Raw genomic sequence first — 15,474 nt, 5'->3', positions numbered from 1 at the left:
TTTGTATGTACCATGGGTTACTAACAACAAACCATATTCTGGAAGAATTAAAACTAGAACTTTTATTTACAACACCAAACAGTAACCACACTTTCACTATACAAGTTTCTCAATCATTCTGTCATTTCTGTGCATGCTCCGATATCACCACAATGGGGGTCTAAAATGCACTGCCAGGGGTTTTGGTAGAGGCAGATAACATTGACGTGTTTAAGCTCTTAGGCAGGAATGTGCACATGCAGAGGAGAGAGAGATATGGTGCAAGTACAGGGAAGAGGGAAAACATTAATTAGATGTTAATGGTTTAATTGGTGTGGCACAAAATTTGAGCCAGAGGGCTGTCTTGTTCTATGCTGTGCCTATGTCCCATGATGCAAGACTTTGACTCAAAATGTTGATGGTTCATCTTCTACTACAGATGCTGTCTGACCCACTGAGTTCCTCCAGCAATATGTTTTACTTTTGCTCCAGATTCCAGCATCTGATGCCTTTTTAAGAGTCAATAAGTCATGTTTAAATTGAGACACTTTGAAATGCAAGCAATGGCACAAACAAGTCCAACAAAGAGCAGAGCTGTAAGTGATGAAGGTGTTTGATTCAGGGATGATGAGTGATGGGGGGGGGGGGGGGGTGGTACCAGTAGATTTTGTTGCACCTCTTCAGAAATCACTAGAGAGATACAGAACAGAAACAGGCTCTTCAGCCCATCAAGTCTGCTCTGATCATTTATACTTATCCTAGTCTAATTCATTTTATTCTCCCATTATTCCCAAGTCTTCCCCCTCACCCGTACTCTAGGGGCAAATTACAGAGGTCAATTACCCTGTCATAGGAGTACAGCACAGAAATAGGCCCTTCAGCCCATCTAGTCCACATCAAACTATTTAAACTGCCTGTTCCCATTGACTTGCACCGGGACCATAGTCCTCCACACTCCTACCATCTAAACCAAAGAACCATAGAACACTACAGCACAGTACAGGCCCTTCAGCCCTCCATGTTGTGCCGACCCATATAATCCCTAAAAAAAGTACTAAACCCACACAATCCCATAACCCTCCATTTTTCTTTATCCATGTGCCTGTCCAAGAGGCTCTTAAATACCCCTAATGTTTCAGCCTCCACCACCATCCCTGGCAAGTCATTCCAGGCACTCACAACTCTCTGTGTTAAAACTTACCCCTGATGTCTCCCCTAAACTTCCCTCCCTTAATTTTGTACATATGCCCTCTGGTGTTTGCACTTCTCCTGCAGCCAAAGAGGATTCAAAGATCATAGCTAATGCTCCTGCGATCTCTTCTCTCAATTCCCTTAACAACCTGGGGTGTATCATATCCGGCCCTGGGGATTTGTCAATCTTAATGTTTTTAAGAAGATCCAGCACTTCTTCTTCCTTAATCTCCACGTTGTCCAGTACACAGGCCCGCTCTACTTCGACCACATCCTGATCAAGATCCTTTTCACTTGTGACTACTGAAGCAAAGTATTCATTTAGGACCTCCCCAACCCCCTCCACTTCCAGGCACATGTTGCCCTCTTTATCCTTCAGCGGTCCCACCTTCGTTCTCGTCATCCTCCTATTCTTCACATATGCATAGAACGCCTTGGGGTTCTCCTTAATCCTACATGCCAAGGCCTTCTCATGCCCCCTTCGAGCTCTCCTAAGTCCTTCCTTTAGCTCCTTCCTGGCTACCCTATATTTCTCATAAGCCCCTCCTACTTCCTGCTTCTTATATCTAACATATGCTTCCTTTTTCCTCTTGATGAGTTGCCTCACATGTTTCGTCAAACACGATTCCCTTTTCCTACCATTTTTTCCTTGTCTCAGTGGGACAAACTTATCCTGAACCCAGCTCAAGTGGCCCCTAAACTTCTCCCACATTACTCCCTTTGAACATCTGACCTGGATGCCCTGGGAAACAGGTACTGACTATCCACCCTATCGATGCCTCTCATAATCTTGTAGACCTCTATCAAGTCCCCTCTCATTCTTCTACGCTCCGAAGAGAAAAGTCCCAGCTCTACTAACCTTGCTTCATATGACTTGTTCTCTAAACCAGGCAACATCCTGGTAAATCTCCTCTGCACCCTCTCCATAGCTTCCACATCCTATAATGAGGTGATCAGAATTGAACACAATACTTTAAGTGAGGTCTCACCAGAGATTTGTAGAGTTGCAACATGACCTCTCTACTCTTGAACTCAATCTCTCTGTTAATGAAGCCCAGCATCCCATAGGCCTTCTTAACTACCCTATCAACATGTGCAGTGACCTTGAGGGATGTATGGATTTGAACCCCAAGGTCCCTTTGTTCATCCACACTCTTAAGTAACTGACCATTAATCCTGTACTCAGCCTTCTGGTTTGTCCTTTCAAAATGCATCACCTCACACTTATCCGGATTGAACTCTGTTACGTACCCGTGGCACGTGACAGTGGTACCCTTGTCACGTGACTGGGGTTGAAGCTATACTGGACTTGAGGTAATGGTCTTGTGATGGTGGAGTGACATCATTTCCCCCCAGTAGAGGTCATGTGACAGGTTTTTTTTACAGGGTATTAAAAGGAGGACCCCTCCCTGTGAGGAGGGGCAGTTTGTGGCTGGATTTGCCATGTTGACTTCATGCCAATGCGTGATTTAATGTTATGATGCAGTTTAGTTGAAAGATGAAGTTTCATCTAATGCCTAAAGTTTAAAAGGTCATTGCCAGCAGTTATTATTGTATTATTGCTAGTTGAGAGTCAGTGGAGAGTGAAGATCGGAGTTCGGGAGTTAAAAGATCAAGGAGAATCGATTTTGATGGTGAAACAGGTTTGACCTTGTTTGATCCTCATTCGGAAGGAATTCGTTGACTGTTCTCGTGTTAATCCCTGTGAATAATAGCAGAAAAGATTGGGAACAGTTTTGTAAAGGAAAGGTCAGTGCCTTTAAGCCGTTACATATCATCTTCGTAAAATTCTTCGTGGGAAAAGTAGTTCGACTGGGAATTGCAACAACACGACGTGAAAGAGAATTTAAATCATCTTAAAAAGTCTCTCCCTTAAATGGTCTGTAAGCATTTTGAACTTTTGCAATACTACTTGGAGGAACTGTTTAAGCTTCATTGCTTTAAGAACTGTTTAAGCTGCCACACAGCAGTGAATTTCCAGTTACGTTAGAGATTTGTTTACTTTTGGGGGGGTTTGTTTTCAGTGTTTAATAAACGTGTTATTTGTTATAAAAACCCCTGCCTAACTCATATATTTATCGTTGCTTGAATCCGTAACAACTCCATCTGCCATCTTCTCTTTAACGTTGAAATTGAGCTTGCATGCACCATGTACTGGCAGCTCATTCCACACTCTCACCACTCTCTGAGTGAAGAAGTTTCCCTTCATGTTCCCCTTAATCTTTTCACCTTCCACCCTTAACCCATGGCCTTTGGTGTAGCCCCCACCCAACCTCAATTGAAAATCTCTGCTTGCATCTACCTCATCAAATTCTGTATACCTCAGTCAAGTCACCTCTCAATCTTCTCAGTTCCAAGGAATAAAGTCCTAACCTACTCAACCTTTCCTTATAACTCAGGCCCTCTAGAGCCGGCGACATCCTTGTAAATATTCTCTGTACTCTTTCATCCTTATTTACATCTTTCCTCTAGGTAGGTGACCAAAACTGCAAAGAATACTTCAAATTAGGCCTCACCAACATCTGATACAATGCATTATGCATTTGGGATACAGGGTAAATCCATGTATTTGGGATGATGGGAGAACCTAGAGCCCCTGGCGGAAACCCCTCAGTGACAGAGAGAACAGGTAAACTCCACAACAACAGCATCAGAAGCCAAGACTGACCCAGATCCCTGGAGCTGTGATGCAGTGGTTTTACTAGCCAAGCCTGGGGATACTCATCTGAAGCTGAGTGTGGCAGACAGACTCCCTGACCTTAGATTGAAGACAGCACCTCTCTGGCAGTCTCTTTTTCATGCCCAGATCGCCAGTCTGTATTGCACGGTCAACTCTCATGAGCTTCTGAAAGAGCAGAAGAATGCTTTCAGTTGACACATTCCAGCTCACTGCTCATTCCAGACTCACTTTTATTCTATTCTGAAAATGAATGTGAATTCTTAGATGAAATTCCAGCCTGTAACTCACCCTAGATATCCATTCTCAGTTTAGTTCAGATTAATATCTCGTTTTAGACTTTGTACAGAAACATAGTTTGATCTGACTGCACCAACCAGGAGCGTTATTAGTGCTAAACCCAAACTAAGTGGCAATGCTTCCAAGATGTAATCTACTGATATATGACTAGTGGAAGCAGTACCATTTCTCAACATGACATTACATGACGTTATCAGCAAGCAGCCCCTGAAAGCACTGCAGATGGATGGAGCGAAACTAGCTATTCCTCAGTTGGAGTCGATCTTTGAATAGCTCACAGGAAAAGGTCAGAAATCTGACATAAAACATCTGGGAGGTCAGACTGTGCTTAATCAGAGCATTCGTTTATGTGAAATGTCTAGAGTTAAGCCACAAGTGTAGCCCAATGACTGATTCAAACTTGGCGTAAATTTTTATACGGAACAATGTCATGGATGGAGTATGCAGTATGTAGAGCTCAAACCTAAGCACAACCTCATGGTGTTGTCATTACTGATTGCTTTATTAAATAACAAATGTCTCGTTTTGCATGTAATGATTAATTTACACTGCTTCCCAAGGTGGTTGGATGGCTATCGACAGCACGGGAAACATGAGCAGCTTCTTCACACGAGAAGTTGGCAGTAAATGAAAGCAGAGAATGCTGGAAAAGCTTAGCAGGTCAAGTGGCATCTGTGGGGAGAGAAACACAGCCAACTTGTCAGAACCAGCAGTTCCCAGATTCTGCAGTTTTTTAAAATAGATTTTCACTTTCAAATATTCACTTTGCAAAAGGACGGAAAGGTCAGGTTGCGCACGGAGTACAGACCCACAGGCAAGCTGCCTTTCGGTTCACTTTGTTATTTTGTACAGGGCGATGCCAGAAGGGAAAGTGCAGGAAACATTTGATAATCTAGCACCCTCAGTACTTAATTTCTACTAGACCGGCAGATTTTCTGGACTATTGACTATCACTCCAACGCCCTTTTTGGGATGCTACACAGTAGTGGACTAGACTTTGTACTGATTCCATTGAGTATAAAGGCAGCGCAGGAAAAAGAACCAGTGGGAAGGGAGCTTGGGAAGGGGTAAAGGGAATCCAGGAAGTGGGAACTTGGTGTATTGGAGGAAATGTCAGACTGGGCATTCAATTAGCTAGTCATGTTGAAAGATTACTGGATGTATATTCTCCATGTGAAGGTTATGAGAGTGTTTGCACCCACCTCTCTTTCGATTCATGCATCCATATTACAATTCACTTACCTAAAGCTCCCCTCTCCTCTACTCCTTCCATAAATCACTTTAAACGTTTCCGTATTCAGTCATCCGTCTCATTCTCTGAATAAAAAACCTGGTAGCGTAGCTGGTAGCACGACGTTATTACAGCTCAGAGTGTTTGGAAGTTCGGAGTTCAATTCCAGCACGACTCTGTAAGGAGTATCTGTGTGTCCTCCCACTAGAACGTTTGGGTTTTCTCCGGGTTCTTCCCACAGTCCGAATGCATACTGGGTGGGTGAATTGGTTGTTGTAAATTGTCCCATCGTTAGGTCAGGGTTAGTCAGTACAGTCAGGGGTTGCGGGGTCAGTGTGGCTCGAAAGGCCAGAAAGGCCCATTCTATGTTGTATAAAAAATAAAACTATAAAATCGGACCTTCAACTTCTCCTTGACCCTATCTGCAAACACAAAATCTATGCCATCTAAGGGACTGTCTCATTCCTAAAAGTAGGAACGTGGAAGTTAAATTTAAACTGAAGTAAAATTTGAAGGATTTTCGACGTATGTGGTGATAATAAAACTGATTGTGATTCTGGTTCTGTAATCTCTGTGGCCTCCTCCAAGCCCGAGAATGCTCACTGTTTCTATTAAGTCACGTGGGTTCCATGGTGGATCGGTAAGTTGAATATAAATTTGACGGAGTGTAGTGGTGGATGGCCATTGTTTGACTGGAAATCTGGAACCAGTGATGTTCAGCAAGGATCAGTTCTGGGATCTCTCCCTTGTTAAGGGAAAGTTGCCAAAAGATACAGTAAGGTATTGATCAGCTGGAAATAGCGGAGGGAGTTTAATCTGGGCAAGTGTGAGGTGTTGCAGTTTGGGCGATGAGATGTGTGAGGAAAGTATTCAGTAAATGGCAGGACCCTTAGGTGCACTGATATACAGGGGGATCCTGAGATTAAAGTCCATAGTCCCTGAAAGTGGAAAAACAAGTCTATAGTGGGAAAGAAGGCATACCCAACATCGGGCATGTTGGAAATTTGTGTGGCAGCTTGGTTAGGCCACATTTAAAATACTGTGTGCAGATCTTGTTACAGCACCGTAGGAAGGATGTGGGGGCTTTGGAGAAGGTGCAATGGAGTTTCACCAGTTTGTTGCCTGTGTTGGAGCGTATTAGCTAAGAGGTCAGACAAAATTGGGTTGCTTTCTATGGAACGTCAGAGGTTGAAGAGTGATCAGATAGAAGTTAATGAAATTATGAGAGACACAGACAAGTTGGAAGTTCAGACAGAGTTTTTTTCTTAGGATGGAAAGGTCAGATGCTAGAGGGTGAAGAGGAGAAGTTTGCAGGAGATTTGTGAGGCAAGTTTTTATAGAAGAGAGTGCTAGTTGCCTGGAAAATGCTGCCAGGGATAATGGTGAAAGCAGATATGAGGGAGACACTTATGAGAGATTTGGTCAGACACACAAACTTCTGGGGAATGGAGGGATACAGATCATGTGCAGGCAGTTTAGTTTGGTGTCCTGTTTGCACAGGCATGTTGGGTCTCTTCCTAGGCTGGACTGTTCCATGTTGTGTGTAGCCTATGCCTCTGTAGGGGCTGGAGAGGTTTCCCTGCCTTTGGAAATCCCTAAAACCCCTAAAGCCCGTCCAATCACTGTAAGCTGTTTCTGTCTCAATACTCTTCCAAATCACCCAGGACATGTCCTCTCCTCATTGCTTCCATCAGGGAGGAGGTACAGGAGTCTGAAAGCACACACTCAACAATTCAGGAGCAGCTTCTTCCCCTCTGCCATTTGATTTCTGAATCACCATAGATTTAATCTGACTTTTTTGCCACTGATCAATGGGAGGGGAAGGGTGGGTCGTTGGATCATTGCTTGCTGCTGCTTATGCGCTGGAGGAGGAGCTGGCGGGGACTTCAGGGTTCTTACATTTAACTGTCGTTCATTGTTTGGGGAACTTCTGTGTTTTCATGGCTGTTTGCAAAGAAAAAGCATTTCAGGATGTACATTGTATACATTTCACTGACATTAAATTGGACCTTTGGACCTTTGAGAATCAGATTCAAAGTTTTCACTTTGAGAAACAAAGTGAAAACAGATCTCTCCAAAGTGATCTTGTACAAAAGTGATCTACAAAATCATTGATTGCATAAGTATTCACCCCCTTAAAGTCAGTATTCAGTTGATGCACCTTTGGTAGCAGTTACACCTTGAGTCTGTGTGGATCGGTCTCTAACAGCTTTGCACATCTGGACACTGCAATTTTCCCCATTCTTTACAATGCTCAAGCTCTGTCAGATTGCATGGGGATTGTGAGTGAACAGTCCTTTTCAAGTCCAGCCACTAATTCTCAATTGGATTGAGGTCTGGACTCTGACTTGGCCACTCCAGAACATTAATTTTGTTGTTTTTAAGCCATTCCCGTGTGGCTTTAGCTTTATGTTTGGGTTCATTGTCTTGCTAGAAAACAAATCTTCTCCCAAATTGCAGTTCTCTTGCAGACAGCAACGGGTTTTTCTAAAGGATTTCCCCGTATTTTGCTGCAGTCATTTTACACTCTACCCTCAAGCCTTCCAGGGCCTACTGCAGTGAAGCATCCCCAGCCAGATGCAGCCACCACCGTGCTTTACGGTAGGGATGGTGTGTTTTTGATGATGTGTGGTGTTTGGCTTGTGCCAAATAATGCATTTAGTTTGCTGGCCAAAAAACTCAGTTTTGGTTACATCAGACCATAGAATCTTCATCCAGCTGACTTCAGAATCTCCCACATGCCTTCTGGCAAACTCTATCTGAGATTTCATGTGAGTTTTTTTCAACAGTGGCTTTCTCTTTGCCACTCTCCCATAAAGCTGCGACCGGTGAAGCACCCGGGTAACAGTTGTATGCGCAGTCAATGCCATGTCAGCCACTGAAGCTTGTAACTCCTCCAGAGTTGTCATAGGTCTCTTAGTGGCCTCCCTCACTAGCTCCTTCTTGCCCAGTCACTCAGTTTTTCAGGACAGCCTACACTAGGTAGGCTTACAGCTCTGTCATATTCTTTCCATTTCTTAACTGTACCCCAAGGGATATTCAGTGACTTGGAAATGTTCTTGTATCCATCTCCTGGCTTGTGCTTTACAATAACTTTGTGCGGAGTTGCCTGGGGTCTTCTTATGTCTTCATGGTGTAGTTTATGCCAGGATACTGACTCACGAGTGGCTGGACCTTCCAGACACAGGTGTATTTTTACTGCAATCAATTGGAACACCTTGACCGTACACAGGTAATCGCCACTTAACTAATTATGTGACTGCTGAAACCAGTTGGCTCCACCAGTGATGACTTGGTGTATTATATTAAAGAGGGCGTTTATATTTATAATTAATTTAGATCACTTTGTAGAACTCCATTTTCACTTTGACACAAAAGAGTCTTTTTCTGTTGATCAGCGTCAAAAAAGCCAAATTAAATCCACTGTGATTCAATGTTGTGAAACAATAAAACATGAAGACTTCCGGGGGTGGGGGGGGGGGGTGAATACCTTTTATAGGGACTGAATATGCTCATTACTGTAATTCACAGTTCTTATTATTATGTATTGCTCTGTAGTACTGCTGCAAAACAACAGTTTTCACAACATATCCCAACAGTATCAAACCAGATTCGGATTCTTGTTCTGGCCATAACCCCCTTCAGGGTGACGAGCAATGTTGGATTGTGATATAATCATTGACAGAGAAATGGCTTAAAAGCATGGGCTGCAACAGCCGAGTGGGTAGCTATTTCTGAAGGAACGTAGTTTTCAGTAGTCTCTGAGATGGAGGGCGCAGTGACATTTAGGCCTCTGGAAGCTCCTGAAAACATGGAAGTGAATGATATGACAATCGTCTTATAAAATCAGTATTTTAGTGGGTACATTCAAACTGTGCTAGCACTGGATTTTAGCAATCAGTGTATAATGAAGGGTCTCGGCCAGAAACGTCAACAGCGCTTCTCCCTATTGATGCTGCCTGGCCTGCTGTGTTCCACCAGCATTCTGTGTGTGTTGTTGAGTGTATAATGAGATTCGTACGTGAATTGCTTAGTGAGTCATAAACCAAATTTGCATTTGAAATTATGAAAGCAGAGCCAATGATAAATTATATAAGTGCGATTCAAGTGGACTTTAAATTGAAAATTACTTGAATTACCTCATAAACGCCAGGGTTATTCGAGAACTTGCACCAACTTGTTCTGTCATTTGGGATGCCAACTTCCTGTTCCCCTAATTGAATCACTTGTTTGCATTGATCTCACATTCAGAGAAGTTCTCCCATATGACTCGGGTGCTTGTTTAACAAATTTATAGTTGGGCAGTGTTGTGCACAGGTCACAGAAGATTCAAAACCAATCCTGAGAAGCTCGAGCCTTCAGGATCTTGGGTTGCATTAGAAAGTAGAACGATCCAGGACCCCAAGCACATATTTACCTCCCCCAACACTCTCTGCTTTATGCAGGGATCACTCCCTCTGTGATCCCCTTGTCCTTTATCATTGCTCTCCCTCCTGGCACTTATCCCTGCAAGTGGTAGAAGTGCTACATCTGCCCAGACACCTCCCTCACCTCACCTCCCTCACCTCCATCCATGGCCACAAACTGTCATTCCACTTCACCTGTGAATCTGTTGGGGTCGTCTACTGTATCTGGTGCTTCCAATGTGGTCTGCTCTATGTTGGGGCTATGCGATGAAGTTTGAGGGTGCTGCCTTGTTGAGTACATCTGCGAAAAAGTGGAATTTCCTGCTGGTCAGCTATTGTAATTCCTATCCCCATTCTTGTTCTGACATGTCAGTCCATAGGTCCTCTTCTGCCATGATGCGGCCACTCTCACGTTAGAGGAGCAACACCTGATATCCCATCTAGGTAGCCTCCAACCTGATGGCACAAACATCAATTTCCTCAACTTCCAGTAATTTTTTTCCCTCCCTTCATCTTCAATTCTCCAATCTTGCCTATCACCTCCCCTTGGTGCCTCTCCTCCTCCCCTTTCTCCCATGCTCCACTTTCTTCGCTGATCGGATTCCTTCTTCTCCAGGCCTTTACCCGTTCCATCTATCACCTTCCAGCTTCTTCCCCTCTCCCATTCCTCCTCTCTCTCCCATTCACTTGGGGTTCACCTATCACCCTCAAGCTTTTCTTTCATCCTTTCCTCCCACCTTCTTATTCTGGCATCTTCCCCTTCTTTTTCCAGTCCTGAAGAAGGGTCTCAGCCCAAAATGTCGACTCTTTATTTATTTCCATAGATGCTGCCTGACCTGCTGAGTTCCTCCAGCATTGTGTGTGTGTTCATCCAGGACAAAATGACAGGACATTACTTAATCATTATATAACCCACTTTGGTTCCTCGCACGGCAGTTGATAGAGTGGCTTTGGAAATTCTCAAGAGTCGTAAGAAAGCATTAGTTTAGGGGTGATATTTCAGAGTATGGTTAGAACTGTTAGATGTGTTAGAAGTCTTTGATTTTTAACATTAATGAAGTAGGTTGATTGTAGGTGTACCGATGGTTTATTTTACTGTGGTTTGCTTGAGGAGGAATGGGGAGATACATATCATTAGTGCAGACTTGGGAATAAAGTCAGAAAGACTCAGCGCATGAAAACAGGTAATCAAACACCCATTTGCACAACCCCTACACTGACCCCATTCCCATCAAGCTCACAGGTTCTGCACCCACGTACGTCCAAGGGGCAAGTTGCAGCCGCTGATTAAACTACCAACCTGCACGTTTTGGGTGTGATAGGAAACGGGGACACCACATCGTTCATCTCACTGAGATCCACCAACAGATGTTTGTTTAAAAAAAAATTGTCTACATAATATTCTGTCTGATGTGATCGTGGCTCAGGCCCCAACTTACAGAGGTCACTGGGCACAGGTACCTCAGGAGACCTCGCTTGATTATCAGGAATCGTGTGGCAACTGTATGAATGAAGTATTAGGGATTGAGATTGTAGTGGAGTAGAGTAAACAAGGAAAGTAATCACAGCCAGTGAGCTATTACGCTAGGCTTCTTCTCTCACTGGTCATTATGATCCCAGCAGGATAAATGGTTTCCATTAGATACAGCCACCTCCCAGTCATAAGCTGTTAAACCAGTTACAGAATGTTAAAGAATGGAACCATTGGTTTTGCAAGATAATAGGTGAACTTTGGGCTTTTATAAGAATTCTTCAGTCTGTCCTTCTGCCTGCATCCTCTTTCTGCATAACCCTGTAATATTTTCCTTTCCAAGTCCTTTTCTCTAATTTTGGAGGGAGAATTTTGACTCTACTTCCATTAATTCTGGAGACAGTGTTTCAGATTGTAACAGTATAGTCCTGCCTGCACCTTTTGCTCTTTAGCTTGTATCTGATTACAAATATGGTAGCATCAGTACCAATTGACTCCAGTTTTGAAAGCACCAATAGAATTTCTTCTTAGTCTTTCATTGCTCTCAGGAGGACAATTTCAGGTTCCCCAAGTAAGTGAAATTCCTAAGTCACTCATTGATTTAAGCAAGAATAAGTAAAGAATCTGAAATAGTGAGGCAGTGAGCTAAATTTCTCCAGAAGAAAATGGCCAACTATATTACAGAGAGACTGTAAATATTAGAATCTGGATCAACACACAAAATGCTGCAGGAACTCAGTAGGTCAGGCAGCATCTGCAGAGGGAAATGGAGAGTTGATGTTTTGGGTTGAGATCCTTCACTTGGATGAAATGAAAGGTCGAAAGTTGAGATGTTGGCTGTCCATATAACCATATAACAATTACAGTATGGAAACAGGCCATCTCGGCCCTTCTAGTCCATGCTGACACTTACACTCACTTAGTCCCACTGACCCGCACTCAGCCCTTAACCCTCCATTTCTTTCCTGTCCATATACCTATCCAATTTTACTTTAAATGACTATATCGAACCTGTCTCTACCACTTCTACTGGAAGCTCCTTCCACACAGCTACCACTCTCTAAGGAAAGAAGTTCCCTCTCATGTTACCCTTAAACTTTTGCCCCCTAACTCTCAAATCATGTCCTCTTGTTTGAATCTCCCCTACTCTCAATGGAAAAAGCCTATGCACGTCAACTCGATCTATCCCCCCTCATTATTTTAAATACCTCTATCAAGTCTCCCCTCAACCTTCTACGCTTCAAAGAATAAAAAACTAACTTGTTCAATCTTTCCCTGTAACTTAGGTGCTAAAACCCAGGTAACATTCTAGTAAATCTTCTCTGTACTCTCTCTATTTTGTTGACATTATTCCTGTAATTCAGTGACCAAAACTGTACACAATACTCCAAATTTGGCCTTAACCATGCCTTGTACAATTTTAACATTACATTTCAATTCCTATACTCAATGCTCTGATTTATAAAGGCTAGCATACCAAAAGCTTTCTTCACCACCCTATCCACATGAGATTCCACCTTCAGGGAACTATGCACCATTATTCCTAGATCACTCTGTTCTACTGCATTCTTCAATACCCTACCATTTACCATGTATGTCCTATTTTGATCAGTTGGACCAAAATGTAGCACCTCACATTTATCAGCATTAAACTCCATCTGTCATTGTTCAGCCCACTCTTCTAACTGGCCTAAATCTCTCTGCAAACTTTGAAAACCTAGTTCATTATCCACAATGCCACCTACCTTAGTATCATCTGCATACTTACTAATCCAATTTACCACCCCATCATCCAGATCATTAATGTATATGACAAACAACATTGGACCCAGTACAGATCCCTGAGGCACACCACTAGTCACCGGCCTCCAACCTGACAAACAGTTATCCACCACTACTCTCTGGCATCTCCCATCCAGCCACTGTTGAATCCATTTTACTACTTCAATATTAATACCTAACGATTGAACCTTCCTAACTGACCTTCTGTGTGGAACCTTGTCAAAGGCCTTACTGAAGTCTATATGGACAACATCCACTGCTTTACCCTCATCAACTTTCCTCGTAACTTCTTCAAAAAATTCAATAAGATTTGTCAAACATGACCTTCCACGCACAAATCCATGCTGAACTATTCCTAATCAGACCCTGTCTATCCAGATAATTATATATACCATCTCTAAGAATACTTTGCATTAACTTACTCACCACTGACGTCAAACTGACAGGCCTATAATTACTAGGTTTATTCTTAGAACCCATTTCCCTCCACAGATGCTGCCTGCCCACTGAGTTCCTCCAGCAAGTTGCTCTACCTTAAAAATCATAAGGACAACCCTGTAAATAATATGCAGAGAGTTAGAGATAACATTTATTAGCGGCTTACTGAATCTCCTTTCCATTTTGGCATCATATGTTTTTTGGCACACATTAAGGATAAGTAAAATTTTCAAGAGATAAAATAATTTTTCTGTAAGAAGTAAGTTAAAGTGTCTTTAAGCAGAAATAAAAGTTAAATGTAATAAATTGGATACATGCTTGGTCATGAGGAAGGTTCAAGTATCCCCTCTCAACTGGAGAGCTAGTATGTATAATGGACTGAATGGACTCCTTCTTACCTATAAGCTTTTATAGAGGTGAAGTTTTAACCACAATGTACCCTGTGATGCCTCTGTTTTAGACCTGAGCCTATGCAATTTTTTAGATTCCCATTCCCGGTGTAGGTAGGGATCTAGGAGAGGTAGATAAGGACACCTTGTCGTGGGTAAAGCTTGTGAAATGTCTGCTGCTGAGATTGCCTGTGATCAATCAATAAAGGACTGACAGGTGATTGGTCCTTCGGCTGATAAGCTCACTCTCATTGGATGAAGACAGCACTTGGCAGGTTAGCCACTGGACATCACAATCCAATTTGTACAGCATAATGACAGGAAATGACTGTAGAGTGGGCATTTAGAGAAAAGCTTGTTTGCCCCTTGGATGGGCTGCAGTTAAATGCTTGTGATTGGCTGTGAGGAAACCCAGCTGGCAAACTTCAATGTTGATAAACCTTTTAACAAAGCAAGGAAATAGTGTGAATCCCTCTGAGGACTGATTGCATCCCCCTGCTGTGCTTGAGGTAATCATTAGAGAGAAAGGGGATCTTTGTGTTAAAAATTAAATGAGACAAATCTGATTGAAACTCAAAGCTCAGTCACCACATACGAAGATCTACACAGGCAAGCTGAGAACTTCGTGTGGATTGTGTTTTATAAGGGAACATCATTTGACACCACAATCTGCCACAGCATATTAATATTTACAAAGATCCCCAGAGCAAAAGGCAAGTCTACTCTACCACTGAAATCATGTGCATTTGTTGAGACATTGAAGATATGTTCAGAACATAATTGGATGCATAGAGAAAGGACTCAACATGGGAAGAAATTGTAAGCTTGTGAGGCAAATGAGATACAGAGGATAAATTAATAACTTAGGAAATAGATATCTACCTTAATCAATGACAAGCACTATTAATGCATGGGAAGAGATAAAAGAGAGAGGACAGTTTGAAACAAGAGGCAGAATATATAGGAGAACCAAATAATTAAATGTTATTAGAATTATAAGGCTAAAATCCATTGTTTGTTGGGTAGTGGATCAAAAAAGCTGATTTAAAAAACATGATTCATTTCCCTGATGTCACAATAGCATTATTGTCACCTTTGTGTTGATAAGGAGAGCTTTCGTGACAATATCAACAATATCTATCAAGGCTGCATTCTGAGCAAGACTCTGCACACAACACGAAGCTTTTGTCTTCAAGGAGTCTTGTTAATCATAAGAGACAGTTAGGCCTGTACTGGAGAAAGATAAAGGAAATAAGCCTAAATCACAAAAGTTAAACTTCAAAACTTGATCAGCGCTTGTGAAGATCTGTGAGGAGAAGCTGAGAGGTTGTGTTCCATTGTGCCTGTGTCTGTGTGCTATTATAAGAAGAAGTTCTCAACAGATGTAGTCTGTTCAGTACATTCTACACTGACTTGAATCAATGGGAATTCAACAAAAGCATAGAAGTGAATAAAAGGCAATCAAATTTAATTGACTCCGAGAAATAATACTGTAGGAAACTGGAGATAACGAGCTGTAATTCAGTTCCTTGGTTCCTAAGTACAATTATTCTTGAAGGATAAAAACCATTCAAAGAAAGACGACTCTGAGCAAGAATCCAGAGCACTGG

This window comes from Hypanus sabinus, chromosome 2 (assembly GCF_030144855.1).
Source record: "Hypanus sabinus isolate sHypSab1 chromosome 2, sHypSab1.hap1, whole genome shotgun sequence".
Classification (NCBI taxonomy): Eukaryota; Metazoa; Chordata; class Chondrichthyes; order Myliobatiformes; family Dasyatidae; genus Hypanus; species Hypanus sabinus.
This window is presented reverse-complemented; position numbering follows the sequence as displayed.